We start from the raw sequence: 9190 nt of genomic DNA, 5'->3' as shown, positions 1-9190 counted from the left end.
GAGAAATGCAGTTAAGTGTAATTGTAATTTCAGATCCCAGAAATTGCGGTCCTGTGTCTTAGGGAAAAGAGAGTTGAATCCTTTGTAAAGAACTTGATAGGGTCATCTCAGGGAGCTTTCTTCGGCTTAATTGTGTTCTGATAAGAAGAAAGCACACATAGGCACAGTGAAAGAAAAGAGAGAGAAGCTGACTGTTAAGATGATTATAATTGCTAGGGAAACCAAAGCTGCAGTGGTATCTTAAAAAACAAAACTGTTCAGTTCCATGAACCTGAAGATGTAGCTACCGGGGCAGCTCTATGTTTCCATTTTCCTCAGTGTATCCTTATAATTAACTCCAATTCCCTGGGGCTCCATTCTGTTTCTTGCAGCCTCCAAGAGCTGGGCTATGGGAATAATTATCCCAACACCACTGCCACCTTCCTCATGCCTTCAGAGACTCACAGCTAAAATGCTATGAGAGATCGATCCCTTTGTTTGAGTTTGAAGTTTGCAGCATCAAAGCACTTTAACAAACTACACATCTGTCCTCCTGTTGTCTTCAGCTGATTGAAGGTAAATGCCATGGAAGCCTGTGACAACTTTGCAGAAGGGGAAACTGACCCTGGGGGCGGGGGGTAGGATTTCACTGGTTGCAAGCAATGGCGGAGTCTACATCTAGTCCAAGAGAGCCATTTGTCCCTACTTCCTTCCTTCACATCTGCACATTCGTGCTTCCTGGCTGAACGTGTTTCACAACCAACCAACCCAAGTCTTGGTCTATGTTGGAAGTTTGGTAGAAAATATAGTTTCTAGTTCAAATCTCTTTTTCCTATCTTCTTCATCTGTTTTTTTCTTTCTTTCTCTCTCTTTCTTTCTTTCTTTCTTTCTTTCTTTCTTCTTTCTTTCTTTTTCTTTTCTTTTTTCTTTCTTTCTTTTTCAAAGCGCTGAGAGATTCAGCTCATTGACCTTGCTGCACAGATCCCTCCTTCCCCTTGCAGTTCTAATTTCTAACTCCTGTTGAGAGCTATTGTGCAAGGGCATTGTTAGGCTCCCAGGCCCTGCTCAATCCTCAGCCTTTCTTCTTAAACTGCCAACAGCGCCAATTAGTACCACATGTGGTGTGAGTTTGCACAGTGGCTGTTGTAGCCAAATCCTGAAAATGTGGCCAAAATGCTAATTGGCCTATAGACAAGTTCTTGGGTGTGAGTTTCGAGGAAAACGTTTAAGCATCACAGCATAAATATAAGTCCTTTTATTTTCTGTAGGTCCTGGCATGCTTTATGCCTTTAAAGTGAAGTGTGCAACAATACCTGGGGTGCTCTAAAAGAGGAAATATGAAGAAATACCAAAATTAAATAAAATTGGAAGAGTAGATCATTGAAAGCTTGGCTGAAGAGCTTTAAAGGAAGAGACAATGTGTGCGTAGAATTTTGAGCTTGTAACTGCCCGCCATCACAACAGAGGTCCCTAAAATCTGTCCATCAACAGCAAAGCAAGTGCCTCTTGCCCTCCCAACCTCTGGAATCTTTTAGCAGTTATAAGAATTTTGTGTTGGGAACCTTTTTGTGACTAGGTACATCTATTCTGATTTCCCTGAGTGCTTCATCTCCAAGGATGTGTTCTATTATCCCAAATCATAACAAATCACCCTGAATTCATTGTCGCATTTTCTTCCTCCGTTGTTCTAGTTTAGTGCAGAGCTCAGGTCTGGGTGTGCAGTCTTTAGAGAGTGAGCAGAGACCCTTGCCAGGTCTCCTTCTTCATCCCTGCCCTAATCTGGGGAAATTATATAAATTTGGGGGAGAGTAATGACATAGTAAGTGGACACTATTAAATGCTAGAGACTCTCTTAGGCATTTCATTATATCATTGGTTTAATGATCAAATGAGCCTACAAGTAATTATCGTCTTTCCCACTACAGAAGTAAAGAAAGTAAAGTTCAACGAGGAAAGACATTTTTTCTAATTCATATAGCTACAAAGAGGTAAATCTGGTATTGAGACCTGGTTCTGTCTCATTCGCTAAATGATACTGTCACATAAAACTTGAGTGACCATAAAGATTACCATTTATAAAGCACTATCAAGTACCAGGCATAATGTAAAGAGCTTGACACACATTTTCACCAAGCCTTACTGTAAAACCAAGGTAGGCACAGGCAAACTAAATGACTTGCCCAAGGCCACGCAGCTGAAATGTGCAGAAATGAGGTCGAATACTGATCTGTATCATCTCTGCTCCTTTCATTGCACTAAACCTTCTACACCAGTAAGAGGCCCCAGTTTTCTCTGAGACAAAATGGTCACTGAGTCTCTTCACCTCTCAAGAAGAACATGCTGGAGTACGGTTTTCCCTGGCATCTGGGGAATCACAGCTATAAGTCACCTTCTCAAGAGGCTATCTTCAAGTCATTGTTTCTGTGTACTCCCTCATAAACCGAGTTCTCATGTTTGTCTTGTCGGGAATCATCTAAGGCACCCTTCAGGACCCTGATATGTAGTTTCTTAAAATAAGCAGAGTGTACTCAGCCCCTGAACATTTGCTTCCATATTCTATGAGATCCTGTTTCCCCAGGTTTCTCATTTGTATACAAATGAGTAATTGGTGGGTAATTGGCACCTTAAGTTGGGGGGGGAGTCCCCATGCCCTCTTTCTACTTAGTGGTAGATCATGCCCATTATATAACCATATATGGGCTCACCTTCTTATAACACCAGTATCACTCAGTGGACATATCTGTAGTTGTGCTGTCCATTTGGGATCTTGGCCAAATCAGATTTGAGTTATTTCTCTGTATGTCTTCTATTCACCATGCCAAGTGGTTGTCCAGATCATAATTTGGGTTTGAGCAAGAAAAGAAAAAAATAATCTTGCTGACCAGATCAACTAATTTCCCTAAAGTATCAAGCTTTCATCCCAAGATTAAAACCCATCATTCCTGATTCAGCTGGGTTTAGTCAGTGACCTGGGCTCTGTGTATATCCTATTTCCAAGGCCAAGCGGCACAAACCACAGCCTGTCTAAGTATTTGCATAGAAAACAACCCGAACCAGAGATTACGCAGTTTGGGTTGGGAAAAGCAATCCATTCCATTTACAAACATCTGCTGAAAAGGTCAGACATAGGTTGGCCAGTCCTTGGACTCTGATTCTGGAGACTACTTTGGTTGCAAGTAGTGTGTCCAAGGGAAACTAAAATTCAAAGAGAACCCAACGTCAGGCAGAAATCCCTGACAGTTAACTCAAATTCAGTCCAAACTAAGATTTCACAATCTCTTTCCAGAGGTGTTGAGCCAGAGAGACAAGTGAGATAATTTATTACTTTTATTCAAGTATATAGACAAAGAGTAGAAAGTGTGTGTGTGTGTATTTCCAAGAGAAAGAGCGAGAGCGAGAGAGAGAAACATTTCTGTTAGCTCATCTTAAATTTTTTTTAAATTTTTTTATGATAGTCACACAGAGAGAGAGAGAGGCAGAGACACAGGCAGAGGGAGAAGCAGGCTCTATGCACTGGAAGCCCGACGTGGGACTCGATCCCGGGTTTCCAGGATTGCGCCCTGGGCCAAAGGCAGGCGCCAAACCGCTGCGCCACCCAGGGATCCCCTGTTAGCTCATCTTAAATTCAAGATTTTGTTTCCTTTTCTATACATGCATAAAGAAATTACTTTCAGGTAACCAATGTGCTGCTAGCAAAATATGGATCATCGATTTCATTTGATTTTTTTTTTCATGGAAAGCCACGCTACCACTCAAGGTAATTTAAAATAAAGTCCCTGGTAATAATGTGCAGTTTAAGCAATGAAAACAACAGAGACTATCAGTTTCCATTTCAGAGTATTGGAATGAAACATTCTTTCAACTTGGGGTCAGTGAACACATACTGCTATAATTCCTACAAGCCTGTGCCCCAAAGAGCTCATTTCCCTGATCTGATCTGACCAGGGATGTATCTGTCAGGGAAATTCATTACCAGTCTCCCAGCAATGCCAAATGAAGTGAACTGCGCAGCAGGGCACACTGCACATGTAGGAGAACCAAAACCTACTACTATTTATTGGCTACTAAAAGAAATTTCCTTTTAGGATCCACAAATATGGTTTTAATTTAGTGGGGTTTGAGATGGTGGGGAGGGATGGGGAATAAAGGAGGAGGGGAAGTTTAGGAATATTCTTTCTCATGTAAATGGAACAGTATGTTTCTAAGCTTGGTCTACTAAGAAAAACACCAATGTCACAATCCCTCTTACTCGGTCAAATACCCTGCCTCTGTGTTTGGGCTTGAGTGTGGTGAGGGCTAATTCCAGAGGGTGCCTTATCTGCAGATTGGCTGGGTAATAGCCATCTATCATCTACCTCTTTATTTTTCCTGTCTTTGTCATTATGCTAATTACAATCTGTACCAATTGCCTGATCAGTCAAAGTAAAGAGAGAGGATCTGTTTCACTTATGTTCCAGGCCGAGTCTGGCTTTCTTGGGTGTTTGTCAGGATGGTGGTAAGTCTTTTGCCTTAATCAGAATTTTAGCACAGGGAACGTTAGTTGGGTTTATATCCATGCTGTGATTTGAAGTTCAGTGTGCTACAAGAGTGTGGTAGATTAAAGATAGTTGCAAGCTCTTTGAGGAATGGGGTCTAATTCTACACTCCTTGGACTGGCTTACATAACTTTTTTCACTAATAAAATGTGAAAGAAGTGGCTTGGATAATCCAACTTTGGGCTGTACGAAGCCTGGCCATTTTGTCTCTTGAAATGCTTACTCTGTTAGCCCAGAACTGCCATGTAAGGAGTTCAACAAACTCCCACTTCAAAACAAGATACCATCAATCTGTAGGCTTACAAGTCGACAGTCTCAACTGAGTCTAGCATTTGGGTCATCCAGAGATGGGTCTCTTAAGATAGGGTTCTGAAAATGCTGGAGATAGTTCGTATCCACTGAACCAGCCTATCCACCTGCTGAGTATCATCCAGGTGACACCTGGAACAAGAAAAGGTTTCCAACTACCTGTCAACTGGACAAGTATGAGAGCTAGTAGCAAATCATTGTTTTAAGCTATCAATTTGCAGGAATGTTTGTTAATCAGAAAAAAAAACCCACCTAAACAAAGCTTGATTCAAAAATAGAAGCATACCACTTTATATGCTAGGATGGTCATCTCATTTTTGTCATTTTTGGTGCATGCTTTTATCCTTTGGATCTCAGATCAATTGTCATTCCCTCTTAAAGCCTGTGTCTCCGGCTTGCTCAAGACAGATTAGATCTTCATTCTCCTTAATAAGTCCTCCTGCCTCAAATTCAGTTCCCTGAGGAGATGTAACTTTTAAACTGATTGATCATTTATTCATGTAGGAAACACCTACCAAGTGCAAGTCATGGTGTTCATGGCTGGGAAAATTGGGGAACCTCTCATTTTCTTTGTGGCATTCCTCAAACCTAGCATGCATGTACTTGGAGCTTGACACACATCAGTTTTTGCCAAATTCAAACTTTAGACATACTCTCTTTTCGTGCAGTTAACTGGTTGCTCTGAGTTGCCTCATTTATTGCTATATGATAGAGATCATGAATATGGATAGCAATTAGAATTGACTTCAAGGACACCTGGGTGGCTCAGAGGTTGAGCATCTGCCTTTAGCTCAGGGCATGATCTTGGTCCAGGGATCAAGTCCCACATCAGGCTCCCTGCGAGGAGCCTACTTCTCCCTTTGTCTATGCCTCTACTTCTCTCTCTGTGTCTCTCATGAATAAATAAATAAAATCTTTAAAAAAAAAAGAACTGAGTTCAAATCCAAATAAAAGACATATGACTGCAGTGATACCTGTTTGTGCTTCTTTCATGATAGAAGTTATTTTGGGTGGCTCAGTTGATTAAGAAACTGCCTTGGGCTCAGATTCTGATCTCAGGATCCTAGGATGGAGCCCACCTCTGCTCTGCACTCAGGGGGGTGTCTGTCTATGCCTCTGCCCCTCCCCCTGCTCATGTGCACTCTCAAATAAAAAACTAAAATAGAAAGAAGAAAGAAGAAGGAAAGAAAGAAAGAAAGAAAGAAAGAAAGAAAGAAAGAAAGAAAGAAAGAAAGAAGAAAGAAAGAGAAAGAAAGAAAGAAAAGAAAGAAAGAAAGAAAGAAAGAAAGAAAGAAAGAAAGAAAGAAAGAAAGAAAGAAAATACTTTTAAAGAAGTTACCCCAAAGGCTAAGGGGTTAAATTATAGTCCCATCACATCTCAGCAGCTCTTTGTTTCCCAAGCACTAGAGTGGGAGCCATATTATCCAACTCCTACAGTTATGAGTATTAATACATCACTATGTATAAAGTGGCTTGGAACAGTGCCCTGTACATAGTAAGTGCTAAAGAAATATTTGTTAAACAAAATCATTTAAAAATATTGCTTAAAAAATAAAAATATTGCTTAGAATAGTATCTAGTATAGAAGGACAATGATGAAACTATTTTTTCTCATGCCGTGCCATTCCTTTTTACTTTTTTTTTTTTTGCTCCTTTTAGCCTGTTAACACCTAAAAAGAAGTGACAAGTTTATACATTGTTTATCTTTTTAACCTAGGTAATGGGTAAGTTTGAAAATAATTTAGTTTCATACTATAGGGAAAATGTTAAGTGGTAAACCAAGCTCTTTGTTAATTAAAGCACATGCCTGCTAAGGCTCTCAGATGGGCAAAAGCCCAATGATTTTGGCTTTCTCTCTTTTTTTTAATCACTTGATTTATTATTGGTTTACAAATATAGTACTGTTGAATTGCAGTGAAGTGATACGTGGTCAAATTTTAACTAATGCATGTACTGTGCACTTCTTTCTTTGAGTATTAATATTCTACTTTATAGTTGAATCACTAGGGAAGAAAGAAAGGAATGAGGAAACAAACAAGGAAGATAGGGAAACAGAAAAGGCAGACATGTTATATGTCAATATGATTCAGTATCATTGGATCCAACTCATTTATGTTTCATTAGAATCTTTATAATTAAAGTCATAGAAGTTTAATTATATAAATCTGAAAATATATTCTTCAACCTGAATAAACACAGCAATAGGAAGATCTAGGGACGCTTGGGTGGTTCAGCGGCTGAGCGTCTGCCTTCGGCTCAGGGCAGGATCCTAGAATTCTGCTTCTCCCTCTCCCTGTGTCTCTCGTGAATAAATAAATAAAATTTTAAAAGAAAAGAAATAGGAAGGTCTAGTTTTTATAATTACTGGTGGGCAGTATGTATCCTTAGAACTTTCAATTATACTGGCAAATTAGAGTCATTGTATACAGTCATATAAATACGTATATATACATAAATATATGCATATAACACTGACATTGTTTTATTTATGTCAATCATGTCCAAGTAAAATTCAGAAATCTATAGGCAGAGAAAAATAAAGGTTTTCAAAAAACTATATGTGTATCTAATTTCTAGAGAGAGATCAGTGATTGCCTTAAAAAATAGAAACAGAAAACAGATAATAAGCAGTTGCAAATGCATGAAATTAAATAAAGCAACTAGTAAACATTATATAAAACAAATATTAAAAGGAATAGGGATGGATATAATGAGTCAGGAGTTACCGACTCCTCCTCTGCTTCTACTCTGTAAATTCCTCCCAACCAGCTGCTTCTTTCACAAAGAACCTCCCACTCTGTTTTCTAAATGTTTATAATCCTGAACTATTTTCTGATCAGATGTGGGTTCCTCAAAATATGAATCTCTATGTGACTATCCTTGGTCTTAACTACGTTATATTGAAATGATTTGTTTACCTGACTGCATTTTCTACATGTCTATGATCTCCTGGAAGGCAGTGCAACTGCCTTCTACTCGGTTTATTATCTCAAGTCCAGTATGTGTCACAGAATGTCAAGTGGAAATTGTCTTCACATCTCAATGTGTCTAATGACCCAAAGCTGCATATAACAGGTGACAAGAAATCCTGTACTATAATGACAGCTGCTACACACATCACTGTAAGATTTAGTAACAGTTTGGCAAACTGGTCCTGACTACCAACACCCTTACCCACTTTCTCTATGCATAAAAAAAGGCTGGACATTTTAAAAAGTGGGTTTTTCTTTCTTTTTTTAAATGAAAACACAGAGAAGAAAGTGCTTCACCGTCACCTAAAGGTCAGAGAAAGAACCAGATATTTCTCCCTCTACTTTCTCCTGTTCCCACCATGCAAAATGAGGGGGAAAACCAGAAGAACCACTCATGAACACTTGATTTTTTTTTTCCAAAATGGCAAGCAATCTTTTTATTCTTACATAGACTCTGACTGAGATGTTGGCTGATTCCAGCAAAGTATAGGAGTGTTCTCAGAATCTGACATTTATCTACGAAAAGATTTGTGCTTGCTTTTTTTTTTTCCTTGAAAAAGCCAAAGGAAGGAGGATATCTGGCCCTGGAAAGCTAGGCAAGAAAATCGACCTGCAATAGATACAACCATTATTTTCACTATTTTTAAGAGCAAAATACTTTGTCACTGGTGACTAAAGATACCTCTGAAAGGGACATGAGCTTTGATTCCCCAGTGAGTCAAAAGGACTTTAGCAGAAAGAGGCTCTGGGTGCTTTGTCTGGGTCAGGATCTGAGGGAGTTGCACAACATTGACCACAGGCCATTACTTTGACACAGAAAAAGTGGAATTCAGTCATTGGAGTGGCATTAGAATAAGCAGTGCCTAGGAAAAAAATTCCCTGCATAAACTCTATGATCAAGGGTTTGTATTTTTAGGAATGCTATAGCAGAGGGTACGAATTACCCAAGGCTTTGCATCCAGGATTTTACTCCCTTGTCTGTAATTCTACTCTGAATCTAGAAGAGCCTGGGCATTGGAAGACAAACTCACAGGTATGGGACAAGGGCAATGGAAAAATTAGATAGTTGTAAACATTTTACTCAAAAGCATCTAGTTTTAAGTCCACATTTTGATGAATTTTGACAAATGTATGTGCTTGTACAACTACCACCGAACCAAAATACAGACCATTAAAATCACCCAGAAAAGTTTCTTGGTGCCTCTGCAGACTTTGACTTTCCAGCCCTACTCTTGGCCATATGAGATCACTGATTTACTTTGTCGCTATAGATAAGTCTTTTTTTTTTTTTTTCAAATTTCAAATAAACAGGATGTTAAAGTGTCTGCTTTTGTGTTTTGTTTCATTAAGTTTGTCTTTTTTCTGAGATTTATGCACACTGTTGATGTATCAGTT

The sequence above is a fragment of the Nyctereutes procyonoides genome, unplaced genomic scaffold, assembly GCF_905146905.1.
Source record: "Nyctereutes procyonoides isolate TBG_1078 unplaced genomic scaffold, NYPRO_anot_genome, whole genome shotgun sequence".
In the NCBI taxonomy this organism is placed as follows: Eukaryota; Metazoa; Chordata; class Mammalia; order Carnivora; family Canidae; genus Nyctereutes; species Nyctereutes procyonoides.
Note: the sequence above shows the minus strand (reverse complement) of the source record.